The sequence below is a fragment of the Zeus faber genome, assembly GCF_960531495.2.
Source record: "Zeus faber genome assembly, chromosome: 9".
Classification (NCBI taxonomy): domain Eukaryota; kingdom Metazoa; phylum Chordata; class Actinopteri; order Zeiformes; family Zeidae; genus Zeus; species Zeus faber.
Window position 1 is genome coordinate 15698462 of NC_137197.1, and position 16425 is coordinate 15714886.

Genomic DNA, 16425 nt, shown 5'->3' on the forward strand with positions numbered 1-16425 from the left:
AACGGCCGAGCTTTAATGTACGTACGAGAGGGGAGATTGATACCAGCTCCTTCTATTAGGGTGTGATTTATCATCCCGAGCAACGGAGAGCGAATCACGAGGGGAGGAGAATATGGTCGAGCTGCTAATAAAAGACAATGTAATAGCGGGAGGACGGAGAGCGAGAGAGAGAGAGAGAGAGAGAGAGAGAGAGAGAGAGAGAGAGAGCGAGAAAAGAGAACTCGAAAGCACGCGGCCCGGGGGTTTGTCAATCATCTCGCCGAGGAGGTGTGCTCAGGACGGAAAATGGAAAGAAAATCAATGAGGAGGTAAAAGGAGCGGTGGGGCCTGGGTACCCGAATACGAGAGGGAGAGTGGGGGAACAAGAGAGAGAGAGATAGGGGAGGGTGGTGGAGCTAGAGAATAAGTGGAGCAACGCGCCTTGTGAGGGATTACCCAGGGTTTGCTCTGAAACCTGGAATTACAGTCTGTGTGTGTGTGTGTGTGTGTGTTTGTGTGTGTGTGTGTGTGTGTGTGTGTGTGTGTGTGTTGGGAGGGGGGGGGGGGGGATTAGGGCGGCTGCTCACTGGAGCGACAGGATTGGCTGATTCTCCTGTCAGAACCGGCGGGTCCAATAGGCCGTGGCGAGACCGCGCCGTGACACTGGCATCCATCATAACTGAGAGAAGAAATAGTTACTATTATGGAACAATAATCCAATATGGCCCACTTACACTGAGGCTACAGCAATCAGGTTCCACAGTGTGTGTGTGTGTATTTGTGTGTGTGTGTGTGTGTGTGTGTGCGTGTGCGTGTGCGTGTGCGTGTGAGTGACGGCCTCTGGTTCTGCGACGTGGATGTGTCTGCTCTGGCCCGTGTCTCTGTACTGAGGAGGTGAGACACCCTCTCGCTGGCGTCTCAGTCCGAACCCAAATACGCTGAATCACATCACCACTGCTTGAACCAGGTGACGGCTTGTGAATGTTACCTATCCATGTGTGAAAATACCAGTGTATGTTTTTATGCATTCGGTTTGTGACAGAACATCGTATTCAGTTTGGCACAACTACAACTATGGCATAAATAATGAACGCAAACACAAATTACAAATGTTTAAAGTTGGTGCCATCTTCAGTATTTAAAAATATAATCGGATGGCAATGTCTTGTGGAATATATCAAATAATTGCACAGTATGTTTGCAATATACTAAAAAACAACAACATTATTGCCACTTGGTTCATAATGTCTCGCAAAATGTATGACGATACTTTTTACAACAATGCCTCACTAAGTCATTTAAAACATGGCTGAAAAATTGATTGGGCAGTGATAATAAAGGTAGCCTGTCCATTAATGCAGTCAGCGATATTTTTTGCCAGCACCACAGCATGAACAGGATGCAGTTACGCTTGCATGCGAGTGTGTGTGTACGTGTGCGTCCGTGCCTGCGTGTGTGTTTGTGTGTGTGTGTGTGTGTGTGTGTGTGTGCGCGTGTGTGTGTTCTCTGTAGAAGTGATGGTGGTGATGTGTTCTGGAAAAAACCCTCTATTTTTAATACAGAGCCTCTTCATTTCACTCAGCACTTAAACTTTTCGAGCCTCACGGACGCATTTACCCGCAGTCAAGGGTCCAGAAAGCCAAGCACAGAGCTACTACTTTAGGATCCATGAAATTACAACAACAAAAAAGAGATTTAAGACTGGCGAGGGGCATTCTGGGATGTGACCCTTCAAGACCTTGGACTTCAACTCTTTTGCTAACCTGGTGACGCGTGTTGTTATTCCATACAAGTGAGATTTCATAATAGTTTCTGTTGTGTTTGACTTTCACAGAAATGATTTGGTGCTTTGTAAAAACAACGTCCTCTCTCGCTCCGGCTTCGTAATGAGGCCCGAGCCGGGGGGGGGGGGGGGGGAGCATTTGTTTTTGTCCTCCGAAAGCTCCGAATACCCCAAAGAACGCGAGACAAACAACGGACGCCCTGGCAGTCCCCGTCCCGCGTCACCCCGCGCAACCCCACCGGCTGTCCAAAACCTGCGTCCGTCTCGGGAGGCCGTGCCGGGTCAGAAGCAGGCCGAGCGCTCTGGCCCCCGAAAATCCCTTTTTCTTTGCTCTGATTTCAGTGACGCTCGTCCTTTGGTTCTCCCTCCCCCCACACACAAATCACCGCTTCTGTGGGTGGTGGATCACGGCGTGAAGCGTTTTAAGCGTTCGGGGGCCGTAATGGTGTTGTTGAGCAGGGATCCAACGACGAAAGCGGTGAGAGAGAGAGAGAGAGAGAGATAGAGGGAGAGGGGGAGCGGAGGTGGGAGCCAACGCGGATAACGTCGTACTCTGTGGCGGGGGAATGACTTGTGCTGACAACAGAGGATATAGAAAACAACAAGATAGAGAGGTCACAGAGCTGCCGCGCGTAATCTCTGACTGTATCGTCGTCGCAAGCCTGGCGAGGAATTTTACGAGCACACAAGAAGACAAAAAAAATGAAAAATAAATCTGAGACAGAGCCACGGCAGCGGCACAGAGGCACCGGGGCACGTAGGCAGGAATTTACATTTGCCAGATCTTTCTCGTTCTCTCTCTCGCACACGCACGCACATAAAGACACACGCGCACACACACACACACACACACACACACACACACACACACACACAACACACACACACAAACGCTCGGACGCACGCATGCACATATTAGCGGTGGTAAATGCACACGCACACAGGCACGCACGCACGCACGTACACACGCACGCGCGCACACACGCACGCACGTACGCACGTACGCACGCACGCACGCACAAACAACAAGCAAGCTGCCCCCACACACGGTCTTAGCCAGCCTTGAAATCCGTTAAGGCTGGGGGATCTTGCAAAACAGCTCATCCATTCTGCTTTTGATCTATTCCCCATCTCCAGCCTGAGAAGTGCAGACTGAGAAAAACAAAAGACGAAAGGGGACTGCTGCACGTCTCCCAGAGACTACGCGAGAGGGAGAGCCAAAGAGCGCCGGAAAGACAGAAAGCATTCAACATTGGTTGGTGTGTGTGTGCGCGCGTGTGTGTGTGTGTGTGTGTGTGTGTGCGCGCGCGCGCGCTGCGTGCGTGCGTGCGCGCACGTGTGCAGGGAGATGGTGTCCATCTCCACCCGGTGCGCCGTCGAAAGACAAGTAAAAGGGGCACATGAAGAGTTTGTGCATTATGTTTTACATCCATGACGGGGCCATTGCTATGCTGTGACACGCGCAGCGATGCTCAACCAGACGTTCTAATTATACATCAAACGGAGCGCACGCAAATTCACATTTATTGAAATTAATATTCATGTACGTTCAAGCAAAATGAAATGGGACGCCATCTCATAAAAGTGATTGAAGCACTTTTCTTTCTGCCACGTGCAACTGCTTCTTTACATTACTGGAAAGTGAACACTGCGACGATGTCACGCAATATGAACACAAGATGCAGTAAAATAGAGAGAGAGACAGTGCAGACCAGAAAAAACAAAGAAAAAAAAAATCCTTGTTTATGAATGCACTACTATATTATTTAACACTAATAAAAAAAAAAATTCTGACAGCGCCACATTTGCAAAACAAAATTTGAGATATATAAAAAAAAGAAGCCTGAACAGTGACCTAACAGCATCATTAGGACGCGGGTAACTGCAGGGACAAAATTAATCCGAGGAAGGGAGGGAGAGATAGCACTGAAATAATGATGTCAAAAATGTGTTTTGCAAAGAGGAATAGAAAGGTCATCTCAGCCTAAGCAGGGTTTTTCTTTCCCCCCCAAAAAATCCAAACGCCGCTAACCTCCTGCGTGCGCAGTCTCAGAAGCAATGAGAGGGCTCGACTTTCAGAGGGCGACGCCGGCGTCGATGTACCCGGCGACACGCCGCGCCTCCGCCGAGCGGAAAAACGGCTGTAAACACAGACCTCTGTAGCATTTCAAGAATGTTTTGGCAGAAAGAAAGACGTCCCTCTGATATCAAACCCCCCACGGCCTCCGTGCACTTCATCTCGCCGCGAGCGCGGCTTTCCAGATCAAAAATGGAGCCGGTGGCCTATTGTCTGGCACCCTGCCGCTCTATCAGCATTGATCACCACAGATTGACAAGAGGAGAACATTTATAATGGATTGCGGTGGCGCCGCCAGCCCGGCCTCATTTGCATTGCGACACAGGAGAAAGGAGCGAGGTTGAACTTTGGAGAGGCGTCGACTTCAAGGTACGGGCGCGCGCGCACCCGACGCCGTATTGATCAAGGCGGAGGAATCAACATTCACCACGCTACACAAATTGGCTGAACTGGGAGGAAGAGAAAATGCACCTGCCAACAGGAATAATGAATAAAATGAATAATTACCATAAAGAACATATACGTGGTCTTTCTTTTCGGCTTCGGAGCGTAAAAACCAGCGAATTAGAACGTTGAGAACAACCACAACCGGGCGTCACTTCAAAGGGGAAGGGAGGAGGAGGGATATTTGGTGGACAGCCCAGCGGAACCTTTTTTTCCCCCGGATCAATTCTAATTCCAGATTTAAGTCTATAAAAGTTGCACAGCTTCGCGTTTGCCTCAAATGTGTCCAAAGCCGACGCATTAAAGTCAAAGTTATATATTCTGCGGGCAAAATGGGACGTTGCTTTTCTGACGGACGGACAGGTCCCTTTACAAATCCATTGCATTTGTTTATTTTTAATGATAACAATTTGCAATGTATTTTGCCATCTGCAGCGCCTGATTAAAATCGCCCTCATCATGAGATGCTGAGGAGACTGCAGCAATTAATCTTTTTGATAATCCATCAACACACAAACACACAACACACACAGTGATTTCAAGACCAAGGTCCTCAGAGAGATGTAAGGGCCACCCTGGACAGAGAGCCTCCAGAAACCCTCGCGCTTAAACGTGTCCATCAAACCCTCCGCGTGCGCCGGCGCTGCACTCATCCCTGTTGGAGCCGCGCTGAGCCGCACCGCGCTGAGCCGCACCGCGCTGGGCCGCTATGATGATGCCCTTCAAGGAGAGAAAAGGGGAAGGGCAGGGCCAAGCTTTAAACTGTCAAACTGCGACGCATCGTTCCCCACCTCTCATCTCTTTGCATTTACTATATCTATTCCATTCCACCTAGCATTAGCTCGCCCATCCCTCCCTCTCCCCCCGCCTCTCACACACTGCCGCTGCAAGGAGAAATTGAATTGAGTGTGTGCGCTTGTGTGTGTGTGTGTGTGTGTGTGTGTGTGTGTGTGTGTGTGTGTGCATCCACAGCAGACGGGGCACCTACAGTAATAGTGTTCTCAGAGAGAGAGAAAGAGAGAGAAAGAGAGAGAGAGAGAGGGAGGGAGGGGGAGGGAGGGGGAGGCTGGGTGATAAACAGGAAAGGGGAGAAAAAAGTCAGATTGCCGTAATAAACAGAAGAACAGAATTGACAGGAAATAAATATATCCAATAGCAAAGAGAGGGAGAGTGAACAGACGCATTCAGCCTTTAACTGCAGGAAGTTTTGTGTAAATAACACCGCTCAAATAATTTCATGTAAATTGAAGTCGGGTCTGTGCCACTCCATGTGTGTGTGTGTACGTGTGTGTACACGTGTGTGTATGTGTGTGTGTGTGTGTGTGATTGTGTGTGTGTGTGTGTGTGCGTGCGCGTTCAAGGCACTAGGGGGCCAATTCCTAAAGAATGGTCAGGGGGCCCCAGGTTTTAAAATATTTAAATAGCATGCGTAAATCTACAATAAAACGTACTCTTCCCACGCAATAAAATGTGTATATAATTCATTTTTTACTAGAAATTATAGTTCTCACTGAATCTTAATATTACAATGTACAATACAATGTTATGAAAATATGACAATTAATGTCATATATTCCACAAAGTTTCAGTGTGGGCTGAACGCCGTAGCCTTTTGGATGAAGTGGCCTGGGCTGCTGCGGAGCTGTTCATGGTCTCATGAGGTTCGATACCATCTGTGGTTCAATCCCAATTTTGGCCACTTTAACGCTATTCCCTATCATTCTTAGTTGTTTGTTCTATATATCTTTTGAGTTTTATTGAGGACTTATAGAACCGTTTTTGTTTTGTTTATAACACCTTATTTGTACAATGAATTATTCAAAGTTTCAACAAGTTGCTTTTGGAGTGTGTTTTGAAAACCACAGACTGCTGCGTGTTCCACTACCTTCGGATGCTGTGACATTAATAATAATTATAATAAAAATGTCAAAATATTATTTACAGATCACTGGAAAGTCTGGGTGTGACACTCCTTATAAATGCGCTTCAATTGCACCAGCTCTCTGCAGACGATCACGCACAGGCGCCTTTTCATACTTTGGTCTCACACAGTTACCAGCAGGTCTCTGCAGAGGGTTATAGCATCACTCTAACTGCTTGTGGCAATTAGCGCCGATGTTCGTGACACTTTTCGCAACAAGGCTCGTTTACAAAGAAAGGCAAAAGATTTTGCACCAAATTGAAGAAAAAATACCTAATTTAAATCGGTGCAAGTAGAACCGGCGCACCAAGATGCTATTTGTGTGGCAGCGTTTCTTTTTCTGTTATTTGCACCGGCAGTGGCTTTGTGAATTCGCTCCTCGGTGTTCCCCCTGACACCCCGACGGAGGTAAGGACAGAAAAAGGTTGTTTTTCCTTGCTCGACACCTTGGTTCCATAACAGGTTTAACTTTTGGGACCTTGTCTGAAGGGCGGCCGCAGACCCAGGTGTGTGATGGAGGCAGAGCGGGACGAGGCCGTTCGGGATTCAATGCCTGGGTGGTAATCGGGGAAATCAGTTGGGACGTATTAGGGCAGGTCCGGATGATTTAACAGCTGAGTGCCGAGAAGGATGATGGTCAGGTATTTCACAAAGATTTATTATTCACACGCTGACGCAAAGTGAAATGAGAAGAAAGCAATATCACCCCTGTGAGAGGAAGAAGAACCTTAATAAATTAAACAAAAACAAAACAACCAAGGAATGAAAAAAGTGTGAATTATAATACAACCAACAATAACATTGATTATTATTAGTCAACCACAGTTAATATAACTAAAAATAAAAAATGGCATCGATGAGAACAGTTTTTATTAATAGGGGTCCAGCCCTCGAAGGTCTTTATTTATTTATGATTACTGCTGTTATTATTATAAATATAATAATAATGATTATTATTAATTTAATAACAATAATAATAATAATAATAATAATAATATATATAATATATATAATAATATATATCATAATATATATAAGGACACATATGTCCAAATCAGTGTTAATAACCGGCCAAGTGCTCCTGTTCCAGTAGTATAGAAGGAACCCACAATACTCACAATTTGATTCACAGGTATTTATGGAAAATCCACTTTAATCCACTTTCCCTCAGGTCATTTAATAAGACGTCGCAATAGGTTGATTGCGCTTCAGTCATAGGATGAAGGCCACAGATCCTCATCAAGAGTGAGGAAGTCATTGTTCCTTCAGTGAAATAGACAGTGAGTGTATTTTGCTTTTTCCATCCCACTCTGCGGAGAAGTTGACTGCAGATGAAGTTATCCTCAGATCGGGGGCCAGAAACCCAGCTCGGCAGTATTTTGGAGGCTTCCAAAAGGGGAATTACATACACATTAAACAAGGTAGCAGAAATGTCAATAGAAAGAAAAATACAGAAAATACAAACAGAAATCACAAAATTCTGTGTGCCTGTCGAGAAGGAGCCGATAGAACCAGAGCTGAAAACTGTCGAAAAAGTTTACACCTTAAAAAGTACCCAAACAAATCACCATGAACCATGATAGCATTCACCTTCTTGCTAAAAACATACTCTGGATTTGAGTTTGCCCACCTCTTCCTGTGCACTTTCAAAGGGACATTTGCAGCAGAACAATTTGCAGCTGCCCAGGCAACTGCGAAGCACGACGTCCACCACCCCTAATCATCTCCGACCGCTTCCGGTCCGGGAATTCAAAATATTCATTCTCTTTCTCTGCGGCACTCCTCTCTTTCTCTGCCCCTATCGGGTTCTGCTCCGCGTAGTGATCACGACACTACATGTTCTACATTGTTCTCTTGGGGAAAGAACAAGGAAAGTTCATACAAGCCCCAATAGAAGACGGAGGAAAAAAACGCGTGTATGTGTTCCCAATGGACACACACACACACACACACACACACACACACACAGCAGAGAAGATGGGAGAATGGAGGCCATGTGCTGTAACTGGAAACAGCTTGCGCAATCCAAACTGCAATGATTGCTCATCTTACAGCTTTCTCCAATTAACGCTTGGCTGCAGTCAATGAGCAGCCGGTGGACAATGAGGGCCGGTCAATGGAGGCCCGGGGCTCGCCAAGGGCTGCAACTCCGTCCAGGCAGGTGGACTCTACGCTGCTGCGGGCTGTGTTTCGGCAGCGCCTGTTGGGCGTGCATGATTAAGCCAACAGGAGAGACACAAAGCGGGCAGGAATGGATTTGATAGTGTTCTTTTGCCGTTGCCGACCAGGCTCACGCTCGCCCCTCCCCTTCTCTACTTACATGCACAATCGCATATATGCGCAATCACACACATTCGCATCCAGAGACAGTCATGAAAAACGAGCAACCAATTTTTAAACCTCAGTCCCTAGACAGGCTCCGGTTTGGGGATCTAGATGGTATTTATATGTTCCCTGGCTTTAATTCGTTATATAATACACACACACACACACACACACACACACACACACAATCGATACTTATATGTACTGTATATATTGCATATATTATATGCAGGAAGAATACTGTTTCACAGATTGGCCTGAGGCACACACACACACACACACGCACGCGCACGCTCGCACGCGCACGCACGCACACACACATGCACACACACACACACACACACACACACACACACACACACACACACACACACACACACACACACATAGGTCTACTTATAAAACTCCTTTATCTGACTTATTACAATGCGCTCACGCATGCACCAAACAAAAAGCCATCGGAGATTACTAACTGCTAAAAAACGTTGTTTTGACGATTCCATGGAAGGCTGCCTTTGCTATCTTCGCCATTAGTTCTAAAGAGCTAAAATGATCTTCATAGGAAAAAAAAAAAAGACCCCTTTTGTTGTTTAGTTGGACGCCGAAATTTACTTCCTCGTTGTTTGTAGTTTTAATGGTGTCTTTTATCAAAAACAAAAACTCCCTCTCTCCCATGTGTTTATCTCTCATTTGTTTTGCCCGGCCTCTCTCTTCTCCTATTCCCACTCCCCTGCCGCCCCTTTCATTTCGGGTGGCCGACGGCTACAGTGTGCGCCGGCGCTGCCTCGGCCACGGGAATAATGAAGCCACGCCAACACCGCGCAGCCTTCACCGGTCCAGGGGCGGTGGTGGCGCTCAGCTCGCTCGGCCAAGGCCATCCGTATGAATGCCGCCGCATTAAAAACAGCGACGTCCCATTCAGGAAATAGAGGGCGGTGGAGAGAACGCAGCCCACAGCTCATTTCAAATTGTTTTGCTTCAAGCTCCATGCAAATTTAATACTTCAGTCATAGGAGATCATGACTTACTTATCAAGGCACTGGCACTCTGTCAACTGTTATCCACAAAACCCACTTTTTTTGCTCGACATTTATGACACAATTAAACCAGTATCAAAATATATTTCATTACTGGAAGGTACCGTACCAATGCCTAATGTTAACGTTAATGCCAAATTCCCAATGTTTTTTTTCTTTAGCAATGTGTAAGCACAGCGAATTTATATATTTTTTTCTATCATCACCTTGTTAAGTAAAGAACGCAACCCCTGGTGGGGAAGTACTTGGCAAAAATGTAAACGTTCTTGAGTGCCCCTGTGTGTGTGTGTGTGTGTGTGTGTGTGTGTGTGTGTGTGTTGCTGGGGCAGGCTGGAGTGAAAAAAACAACGGAACGGGAGATGGATAAAAATATAGATACAAATAGAGAAACAGATGAATATGTAAAAAGAAAATCTCCTGCCAAATGAATTACATTAAGGACAGTTTATTGTTTGTTCTGTGAAAGAATCCCTCAGAGGCGCATTGGTGAGATGGTATGTTCGTGTGTGTCTGTGTGTGTGTGTGTTTGTGTGTGTGTGTGTGTCTCATAGGCCACGATGCCGCTGTACTACAGCATCTTCTATTATTTTCCCAATATAAAAAAAACACTTAAAGCAATGGTACAACTTTTAACGCGCGGCTTTAAATGTTGTGTACGAACCTGTATGTGTGTGTGTCTGTGTGTGTGGGCAGCGGGCCACTTTGCCCGTCTCTTGCCGAATCGCTGGCACCTCCGGCGCCCGCCCGGCCAAAGCGCCCCGCCCGCCCCGCCCCGCCGTCCCAACAGCATGTGGGAGGTGTTGGTAAACAGAACAAACGCCACCTCCCCCACCCTGGTTCTCGTCTAACACCTTGTCTCTCCCCATTAACATAACTGGCAGGCCTTCTTTATAATACTTCTGCTTGAAACCATCACATTAGGCCTGATAGCATTACCCTTCTGCTGGGCTGGCACTGTGCCATCACCGGAAAAAAAAGTGGGGAACGTGGGGGAGCCACATACAAGGTTAATAAAGGCAGATGGGCCATTGTCCGACGATGGCGGCAGCTGAAATATAACAGCACGGTGGGGTTTGCTCAATGACAAGGTCTCCGCCAGACAGCGCCGGAGTACGGGATGTTCTCTTGATCACAGACGTCTTTTTGGGAGCAAACGGAACGAGAGGAGGTGGTAAACGCCGCCATTTATCACCCGCGCTGTGACGCTCCAGGACTTCCGAGGTGTCTCGTGCGTCTGGGCTCACAGCGGTGTCACAACAGCACGTCCGCAACTATTACATCCAGCGCCGCGAATCGGCACTAACATCTGCTGCAATGCGGTGATGGAAACTCATTGGCTTGAAAGTAAGTAAATAACCATCGTACTACTGCTGCGGTGATGTCAGTGAAAGGCGAGGCACACACACACACACACGCGCATGCGTACGTGCGCACACGCACACACACACACACACACACACACACACACACACACACACACACACACACACTTAGGTCCAGGAAGGAAAAACACATTAAAGCTGTCAGGTTGAGAGACAGGCACTGGCTGCTGAAAAACATTGATGTAATCTAATAACAAAGACAGCAGACTCCGGAGATTACAGTTATCAGTTTACATTGAATGAAATGTGGGAGTGTTATGACAATCGAAGACGAAAACAGAGGATTATTATATATATCCATATATCTATATATCCATATATCTACATATATCCATATATATATATACAGTATATATCCATATATATACTGTATATATATATATTACACACTGGTAGATATGTCAAAGATATGATGGGTTTAAGAATACACTTCGCTTTTCAATCATATCAAGGCATGCGTAACTAGAAAAACTGTCGCTCGCTGTTTAGCTGTAATCCTTCAGTTACAAGGCTTGTGAGCACCAGATAGAACGGGGCGAGAAGCATTGGTATTTACTGTACGAATGAGAGGTGGCACAGCACCCATTTGGCAATTACAAAAAATCAATGAAGCATGGTGTTGCTTGCACAAGGTTTTTTTTTTCACGTGTGTGTGTGTTATTAGTGTGTAGTTGAAAGACAGCATAGTCTGGGGCTCAGGGCTGCACAGTCTTCATACAGACTATAAGTGAGAGGCTTGGGCTCGTAGCAAGTGTGTATATAAAGTATTTTATCCGTCCGTGTCATACAGACCAGACACAAGGCCACACGGGCCTCCCAAGGCGGAGCACGACACAATGCTGATCCACTGTCAATGCAGTCAAGGTCTGTCATGTGGCCAAAAGAAAAAGCTCTCCTTCATGTGCAGCCACCGCGGCGTTGAGGGAGGCCAAAATAAATCTGTGGCAGTAAACAGCACTGAGCGGGTTACTAACCATTCATTTGTTCCATTGCACGGCTGCCAGCTGGAGATAAAAGAGTCCAAAAAGCTGATATTTTCATTGGCTCACATGGTTTGGCTTGAAAGAAACCGATCGCCACTCACCAATCCAGGGTTTTCTCATCCGTTACAGGTCGATTTGGAAGGGAGATTCTGCCGACAAAGAGGCCATGAATGATTGAGGCTCGGAAACATGATTTTCACTGGAGAACATTTCGTCACAGAATAACCATTTAGTTGGTCTAAACACACATCAGTTTGGATATGGTAAATGGAGCAATGGAGCAATTCAGCATTTACGACCACGCAAGGCGCCGCCAAGCTGCTTATCGCGAGCGGTTTGGGGTTCGGTGTCCCGCTGAGGGACACTCCCGACGTACGGGGATCGAACCGGGGATCGTGCCTTTACCAGCCGACCAGCTGTACCTCCTGCGCCGCTCCCAAATACATCTGTGTTTGGTATAAAGCGGCCGCTCCCTCTCCCTCCCTGACTGGGTTCTGCCTGTCTGCGCTGCAGAACCCTCCACCCCGCCGTGGGTCACAAAACTGAGTTGAGCTTTTCAACACTGACTCACGGCTCCCTTCTGATAGAGTGTGTTGCCCAGAGGAGCAGGGATGTAGGCGCGCAATTTAAATGGTCCGTCTTCAACCAGACACAAGCCAAGACAAAATTTTCTAATAAGGCAAGAAAAAAAAAAGCAGATGCTTTTATCCAAAGCGACTCGCACTAAGAACATTTTGTTGGCAGTGTCCAACCCCTGAATATGAGTGTCATGGGTTTTTTTTCAAGGAAAGTAAGTAAAGGGGAAAAGAGATCTATCATCTATCGTTCCATATCATGATCTGTATTATTTGATCAAATTAGATCTCTCAGTTTTAGCTTTAAATAAACCAATTGCAAACAATAAAAAATGACAATGGTCCAAATGTCAAAAGAACGGGCGGCGCAATCATTTTCAAAAGGAAAGGGCGATGCCCGGCCCGCCCTCTCATATACATTTACGTCCCGTTCAAAGTTTCTGTTTTGAGCCCCGAACCCAGATAACTCCTGGGACAGATAGTATCCCCGCCTTTTAGACTGTGATTTAGCTGCTAATGGACTCGTTGTGCACTTGTATCGTGGCCTCAGCCCTCCACGCTCAGAGAGAGGCTGTGTAGCAGGCCAGGACTAAGGCCTCGAATTGAGAGAAACTTAACACAGACGCTATTTTATTCCACCGGGGCTATGCTTAACTCTCTCAAAGTAACCCCGCGTCCCTGCCTTGAAGCCGCTCTGTGCAATCACAGTCCACCAATGTTTGCCAATGAGAAGCTCCACTGGACCAAAGGGGGATTAAGACTTCAGTGGTAGTAAAGCGTGCCGTAGAACCACAACTCCAACGGCACTCCAGCCACCCATTTTCACCCCCGAGATGATGTGAGATGCAGGGTTATGGGTCTGCTTTTGAAACATCTAGGAGCCTGCCAACCGAGGGGCATTGGTTAAGAAGAAGCGGGCAAACAGCCCCAGACACGATTACAGTGTGGAGCAGGATTCCAAGATAAAGCAGTACATGAGAGAGGTGAATTTTGCTTCCTCAAGCAAATGCTCTGAATATATCAGAATATTTCTGAGCCAAAAAAAGTGCAGTGGTTCTCAACGCAGGGCCCGCAGACCCCCAAAGGGGCGCTTCAATAGATTTCAACTTAGGTGCAAGACATGAGCACCATTAGATAATGTGCGATAATGACTGTTCTGATCATATTTTCATCAGATCTCCCCAACTATAGTATAGACAGGGATGGACGTTTGGGCTAAATTATATCTACCAATAAAAAAAATCTTCTCAATTTCGTGTCCCAGAGACAAAATCTCATCAAATGGTGTCTGTGGCCCGATAATCATGAAATTGACGGTCCACAATATCAAAAAAAGATTGAAGTGCGAATTCACAAAGCGAGAGATTTCTCAAAGCGATAAAAAAAAGCGCTCGCTTTCTGAAGCAAGAGAAAGATTGCGGCCACTAATGGCGCCATGAATTACATATCAATTGCGCCCGTTCTCTGCACCGTCTCTGCGTCCGATTCACAAAAGATATTGCGTAAATGACGTGCCAGCGCAAACACACCCATAACGTTTTGCAGCCAAGTGCAATTTTCCCTTGTTTTTCCGTCAGATTGCAATTATCCCTTTAGAGAAGTGTAACTGGTGGCTTTGCGCCAGGAACACAGTAAGCAGGACAATGGCAGAGAAAGGGAAGAATGACATTTTCAGACCGCAAGCTCCAAGTGCTGACTGACGAGGTGCAGAGGCATTGCTCAAAACTTCAGGCAAGGGATTTAAATGCGACAGACAGAAACCGTATTTTGGCTTTAATATCCCAGTCTGTCAGTGTTGTTGGCGTGTTGAAACGCACACCTTTGCATTGAAAATGTAAACTCGTGCTGCGTTTCACAGAACCCCAGAGAACCCCGAAAACTGTCTATATGAAATGATGGTTCGTATGGAAACTCGGAAAACTGTAATACATACCTAACACGACTGAACTGGTCCTCTTGTATTGCTGCCTGCAGGTATATTTATTATTAGGTGTTACTATGTTCCCAAAATATACTTTTCTCTTTATGCAACATGTTTCATTGGTTTAACTTGGGTTGTTTGTGTATTTTAAAGTGCCACAGATTTTAAGATCAGCTAATGCCTGTGGTCTCCCAAAATCTGGAGGACACCCCCCATCCCACCTCCAACCACCTGCCTCGGTGCCCAGCCAACATTTGGACGTTCCCCTCCCACTCCTCCTCATTGGCTGTGAATTATGATGTGATCGACCAACTCCTCCACGGCTAAGTTATGCACAGGGGAAATATACTTCCCAATTACAGGGTGTACTGTAACAACTCAACTGTGAGGCATGTGTCAACAACTTCGGTTATCAGCCACAAGCTCACGCCAGTGCTCTGGCAGACTTGGACCAAAACGTCTCCGGCTTGAGATCCCAAATGGGGCTCATGGGTCAAATCGCTGCTGCGCTTGCGGCCAACTGGTCGGTTGTGGGGGGTGAGAGTCAGCCTGAGCATGAGGTGTTGTCAGGTGGGGCTTGCCAGAGTGCCACTTCCATCCAAACCTCCCGATGGCAATTACGAGAGAAGGAGGGGAAAAATGTAAGCCCAGGATTTTGGAAAGGAGGGAAAGGAAAGAAGTAATTTCTTTACTTGTTTATCTCATAAACCTTGTTTGTCATTCATTTTTGTATCGTTTTTTTGTTGTTGTTGGGGAGCTTTATTCATTTATATTTCATGACAACTGTCACGGTTTCCTCATCCTCAAAAGTGAAAAAATGATTTGAGCGGAGCCTGTCTGGCCCCAGGCGGAGCTGGCCATGGTCCTGCAGCGTCAGGTGGGTTGAGGCTGTGGTTCAATGCCAATTTTGACCACTTTATCGCTATTCCATATAACTTTTAGTCGCTTTTCCAATATGTTTGCCGGAGTGATAGAACACCTTTTTGTCAATGTTTGTAATGCCTTTTTTTGTACAATATATTATTCAACAGTGCTTTTGGAGTGTGTTTTGAAAACCACCACAGACTGCCGCTCGTTCCGCCACCTTCAGATGCCGTGACAGTAATAATCATTTTAATAATAATGCCAAAAAATGATTTACAGATCACTGGAAATTCTGGGCTTTCTTCTTGGTATCACACAGTTACCAGCAGCTATCTACAGACGTTAATAAATGAACTTTAACTGCGTGTTGCTGTTAGCGCCGGTGTTTTTGAATTTGACTTTTTGTAACAAGGCTCATTTGCATAGAAAATTTTGCACCAAACGCATGCATAATATCTCATTTAAATATGCATAAATAGCACTGGTGCACCAAGACACCGTTTGCGTGGCAGTGCAGTTAGCGGTGCAGTTCGGCGTTTGCGGGTGCTTCGTGAATGAGAGGCTTTCTTTTTCTGTTATTTGCGCAGGTTCAGCGTCCGCGGAAGCCGCACAATCGCTTTGTGAACTCGCCCCTGAGAATCGCTGCTCTGGAGTGCAGTACAGCGTTCTGTGCGGTGATGAACCAAAGCAGCATTCCAGGAGGACTGATAACCCCGTGACATTTAAACTGTGCTTTTGGACTAGGTATGGGCAACGCGTAAAGGAAACACACCGCCTTTTGGTGAAACACGAATAAAACACATTCTACCGAGCTTCTCCTCCGAGACTGGAACTCCTTATCGAACAGCCCCACTGATCACTTTTTGATTATTTTTGTATAATTTAGTACAACTCTTGTCATTGAAAAACAACTCTTTTGTTTTATATTCAGTTTATCTCTTAACTGATCCTACATTGGGATGAAAATCTAATAATACTTAACTTTCAGCTTTCATCTCTCTCAAATATTTGAGAGCTTTAACTGTTTAATGAATTGTACTTCAACAATAAAAGCTCCTTTATGGAATATTCCAAACATACAGTGTTTGCAATTCCTCAGTTGAGCACCTGATTAAATATTCTGCTTCACGCCAA

At 46.1% G+C, this 16425-nt stretch overlaps 1 protein-coding gene across 2 annotated transcripts in view; it reads right to left on the bottom strand.

Annotated features, from left to right (window-relative positions):
- Positions 1–16425, bottom strand: part of grik4 (glutamate receptor, ionotropic, kainate 4) — a gene marked incomplete at both ends in the record, with an annotated part of 156478 nt that overhangs the window by 41760 nt on the left and 98293 nt on the right. The window lies entirely within an intron of this gene.